This window comes from Tupaia chinensis, unplaced genomic scaffold (genome assembly GCF_000334495.1).
Source record: "Tupaia chinensis unplaced genomic scaffold, TupChi_1.0 Scaffold000002_1, whole genome shotgun sequence".
Classification (NCBI taxonomy): domain Eukaryota; kingdom Metazoa; phylum Chordata; class Mammalia; order Scandentia; family Tupaiidae; genus Tupaia; species Tupaia belangeri.
The window spans coordinates 5,319,483-5,324,966 of NW_006159428.1; the positions used below are offsets into that span (position 1 = coordinate 5,319,483).

General features: G+C 40.8%; 1 pseudogene; it reads right to left on the minus strand.

Moving 5' to 3' along the window:
* Positions 1-2,006: 2,006 nt before the first annotated feature.
* The window catches only part of LOC106734943 (60S ribosomal protein L23a pseudogene), an 8,517-nt pseudogene continuing 5,039 nt past the window's right edge, over positions 2,007-5,484 (minus strand).

Below are 5,484 nucleotides of genomic sequence, written 5' to 3' on the forward strand. Positions count from 1 at the left end.
AACCACAATTGACCAAGTGGAAGTTCAGCACCTTAACCACTGTACCACCTGCTGGCCCCAAAGGAACAATATTAATGTGGAATCTTGATAGGATTTTTCTAATTTGCTTTTCTACAAATTAATTTATTAGGTCATCAACATATATGCTTTTAGCAACATCATTTTCAATCAGTATCATTGGAAGTGATATCAGTTGGTTGCTCTTGGCAAATATAAGGTCACAAATAATTTTTAATTTTAAGAAAGACTTTCCTGTTAATGCCACTGTTACTGGAATTAAGAGCAACTTATAGTCTGCTAACATCAGAGTAATTTCTGATAAATTTTTAACACAAATTTCAGTATATTTAAAGCTAACAATTCTTGTAGAACAAGTTTTCTAAAATGATTCAATTCCCCATACACTTTTATTAAGACCAAATTTAATTTTAGATGCAAATTTTTACAATAAAATTTGAATGTTCCCTTTGATATTCCCTATAGCTTGTTAAAGTCACACAGTAAACTAGAAGTGTTCATGTTTTGTATATTATTCAAAATATGTATTTATACATTTCATTACTATATCTTTAATTACTAAGAAAAATGAATCATAAAATTATTTTAGTTCTTAATATTTGGTTCATATTCATAGATTCATATGGAAATATAAGAAGACTTCAAAAAGTTCATGGAAAAATGGAATGAAAGTACAAGTTTAGGGACCAGCAGTTAGCATAATGGCTGTGTCGGTGGACTCCCATGTAGTCAACTGTGGTTCAAGTCTTGGACCCAGTGGCTTAAACTCACACCAGGTACATGTGCGTGCATGCCCAACATCCCGAGAGGAGAATGGAGGAGAAGGGATTGCAGTGTGTCCATCCCCCTGGTGGGTGATTTCTCGCTTTCTGTCTCTCTCTGTCTTTCTGGTGAGCGCATGTGCCCTATAGCTAAAACCTCTCCAAAAAAAAAGTACGAGTTTATTTCAGTGTAAAAAAATTTTTAAATCTGTCTAATGTTTTTCAATAATACTCATTTTCCATGAACTTTTTGGAGAGTCCTTATGGTGTTCTTTTCCATCAAATATGATGTTCAAAATTTAATTTCTGTTTTTAATTCTGTGGCTATTTACTTTAAAATGTTGCAGCAGTTTTAAAAATCAGAGATTCTAAACTCTTTAAGGAATTTTAATAATTTCCTGATATGTGTTATTGGAATGTCTCTATACTTTCATATTTATTTATTTATTTATTGCCAGAGGACACATGTGCTCACCAGAAAAAGACAGAATGGGAAAGAGAAAAAGCATCCCCCAATGGGGTGTGGTCACACCGCAGTCCCTCCTCCTCCATTTCTTCATCCTGTTGGGGTTTTGTGCGTACACAAATACACACCTGGTGTGTTTTTCAAGCCATCGGGGTCAGGATTCAAACTCTGGTTGGATCCCACTCCCTTAACCATTAGGTTAGGAGGCCAATCCAGTATGCTTTTATTTTGTAATAACTGACCAAGTACCAGCAATTCAGATCCGTTCAGGCTAGAGAGCTGAAATTCGTGCAGATGCTACAAGAATGCACAGACAATGTGGCCCCCGCTTTGTCTCCAGTAGAGCCCTTTCACTCTCCCAGAGCCATGGCCCCTACCACCAACCACAATTGCTATTGCTGCTGCTCCCGCTGCCTTTACTGCTACCAACTGGGGCCCAGGACCTTGTCTGGCCACCACCTGGGAACCTCAGTGCCATGAACTATCTCAGGTAAGGGCGGGGACACTGTCATCCAGGCCAGCTGCTCAGTACATTAACTGTTCTCGTACGCGTGCGCCTGGCCACGTGTGTGTGTGCTGCTGCCCAGGGTATGTCCTCTGCATGTACGTGCTTCATTGTCCCATCAAACTTCACATGTGAAACACAACTCCAATGAGGAAATCATTTCCTTATCTGTTTGTTTGTTTATTTATTTATTTATTTATTTATTTATTTTTATGGTGGAAAAGTGTGTATTTAGAATTAGCCAGCTGGACTCATTTTAGATGGCAACATCCAAATCATCATAATCGGGAGCCAGTCACACATAGGCCTTCTTCTCTCCATCAGGCCTGATTAGAGTGTTGACCTTGGCCACATCAGTATCACTGAGCTTCTTCATAGCCTGTTTGATCTGGTGCTTGTTGGCTTTGATGTCTACAGTGAACACGAGTGTGTTATTGTCTTCCGTCTTCTTCATGGCAAACTCAATTGTCAGGGGGAACTCGATGATAGCATAATGGCCAAGCTTGTTTCTACTCGGGGCACACTTCCGAGGATATCTGGGCTGCCTCCACAGCTGAAGAGTCTTGGGCCTCCGGAAGGTGGGTGATGTATGGATCTTCTTTTTTGTGTGGCTGTGGACGCTTTTCAGCACTGCCTTCTTGGCCTTCAAAGCCTTTGCTTTAGCTTCAGGTTTGGGAGGGACAGAAGCTTCCCTTCTTCTCTTTCGACACCATCTTGGCGAAAAAAGAAAAAGGTTCATCTGTTTATTTATTTGTGCTAAGGGGCTTATGTGGTCCCCAAAGAGAGACTGAGAGACAGAGAGAGAGGGAGAAGAGAAGACACCCCTCATAGGGAATCATCACACCACAATTTCTTTTCCTTAATGAACATCCTTTCTATTGAAGAACTGTCTCTTCATCATCTGATGGGATGATCAATCACATGACCTGATTCCCAGTGAATGAGATGTGTAATGTGAACTGGGTCAATCAGAATATACATTTTTTTCTAAATACAGTGATGGGTCCAGTGCTGGACTTTGACCCAGGCAAGATTTTTAGAGTCCACTTTGGATAACTAATATAGGAAAAGGGGTCTTTTTTCCTGAGATTGTGATCACTATGTAAACTAATGGGATAATTTTTTATGCAAATGGAGACATCCTATTTGAGTAAGAAGCTGGAAGTTGAGGAGGACAGAGCTGAGAGATAGTCCTGATGATGTCATTTGAGCTCCAGGATCTAGCCATTCCCAAAGCTTAATAAGTGAGTCAATAAATACTTCAAGCAAAGTTCGGGTAACATATAGAGGATAGACATCTGATATGCTACTTTGAGTTTGTTCCCTGTCTCTAAACATTTTTTTTAAGTTTATTCATCTATTTCCTCTGTGAGAGAGATAGAGAGAGACAGAGACAGGGAGTCAGATACACCTAACAAGGTTTCCTTTCTTTGATTCACACCCTGTCTCAGCCAGCCCAGATCATGGGTTGGCACACACACCCAGCATGTTCAAGGAGGTCCCAGGATGTGAACCCAGGACCTTTTCCATATGGATCCAGTTGTACTACCACTGCCAGCCCTCTGAACTTTTATTTATTTATTTATTTTTTATACATTCAACTGCTATACATCAAGATTGTAAAGATACTTTACCCAGCACGATAGACACCTCAGACCAGCCCAGTTGAGAATACAATACACATCATCATCAACAGATAATAAACCATGTCTGTGTTCCACAATTGTCTGGCCTCTATTTTTTTCCCCAAATTTCCTTTCCTACACGCTTCCCCTCTCCCACACTCCTTCCACTTTGTCCCTAATGTCCATAACAATGTTCAGTGCTTTTATGTCCTCCAGTCTTTCAGTTTCTGGACATTTTTTTTTTAAAAAAAAAACTACAAAGATACTTCATATAGCAGAAGGAGCGACAGACTTGAGTCATACTTCTTGGTGGCCAGCTGCTCCCTGCCTCTATAACAGCTTGCGAAGACTTCAACTCTGACCCAAATAGCTCCATACCAGAGAACATCCCCTTATACACATTCCATTTCTGTTCACAATGGGGACTACAGTGAGCAGCAATTACTGCTACAACCATCCACTCCACGTGTAACACATGCCTCTTCCTGTGTCTTTACCCTCTCTCCCCTGGCCATTCCTGACTCACATGAAAAGCATCATCAATCCTTGCCATAGTCAGAGGTATGAAGAAAGAGCTTCTCTTGGAATTCTACACTGTCTGCACAACATCTGGTAGCACCAGAAACAAGGATATTGGGGATGATGTTATTTGTTTTAGATAATGTGATTTGGTTAATATCAGTGTTTGGATTTCTTTAGACATATAAACTAAAAGGTACTGAAAGGTACCATGGAGATTATCTCTCTCAGTGTCAGCCAAGTGTGGGGGGACTCTCACAGTTACACACGAGATGGTTTCACAGGAACACAGACCCAGCATTAAATGCCACTGAATCCAAACTATGCCAGTCTTCTCTAAATCTAATCAAGACAAGACATCAACCAGGAATTTAGGGGCAGTGTATAAAGTAACTAGCCTGCATTCTTCAATAATGACAAAGTCATGAAAGACAAAGGCTGAGGAATTATACCAGATTTTCAAAGACCAAAGAGACAGGACCACTAAGTGCAAAACATGATCTAAACTGGCTCATGCACCAGAATTAAAACAAAAAAATGCTATAATGGCATTCTTGAGTCAATTGGCAAAATTGAACAATAGACTCAGAAGTATTGCAGCAATGTTAAATTTCCTGACTATGATAATCATACTGTGGTTATAAGAGAAGATACCCTTGTTCTTAGAAAATGCATACTAGGGTATTAAGGACATAGTGTTCACAACCTACTCAACAGCTCACAAAAATATATACATAAGTATATGTATGTACAAAAAGAGAGCAAGGGCCGGCTGCGGTAGCACATGCTGGATGCTGCTGCTTAGCAGATGGAGGCCACATGGGAGACCTGAGTTCGATCCTTGGCTCACTCTCAAAAGCCCAGCAAGATGAAATGCTCCCATAGTTTCAGCTACTCAGGAGGCTGAGGGAAAAGAGTCATAACACAGTGAGACTCTGTCTAAAAGACCACACAAACAAAAAAGGAAGGAAGGAAGGAGGGAGGAAGAGAAAGAAAGAGGAGAGAATGATAAAGCAAATTTGGCCAGTGTTCAAAATTGGGAGATTGGGGCAGGGGGAGAGAGAGGACTGGAGGAGTCCAACTCGGCGGGGCCCCAGGATCTGTCTGAGCCCCCTCACTTCCGGTCGGTTCAGTACGTTGGCAAGGCCGCTACTGTGTGCCCCCCCACCCCACCCGACCTAGGATTTTGCTCCAGAAACTGTGGCAGCCTTGGCGCCCCGCCTCTGACTCACCAATATACTACTATAAAAGAATTACATAGCTCTCTTATACATCCTGAGTATACAATAAAATCTTCCAGGAAGTCCCCCGACCTCTCCCCTTTGCTCTGATCACTTATCATTAATTATAATGCTTTCTCTCCATGGTCACAATAGTGGGTGGGCTAAAATTCTATCTAGGCAGAAATAATCTTGACCTTTGGAAGGCCCTTCAAAATACATTTAAGGTAAACTTAATCCTTTCTTTACGTAAAATAGGATTAGGCCAAAACTGGCCCAGGACACCCCTGCCCTCACCAAGTGAAATAGATAAATATATTAGGATTCCTTAAATTAAGTTTTAGATCCCTATAAAACTATATAAGTACCA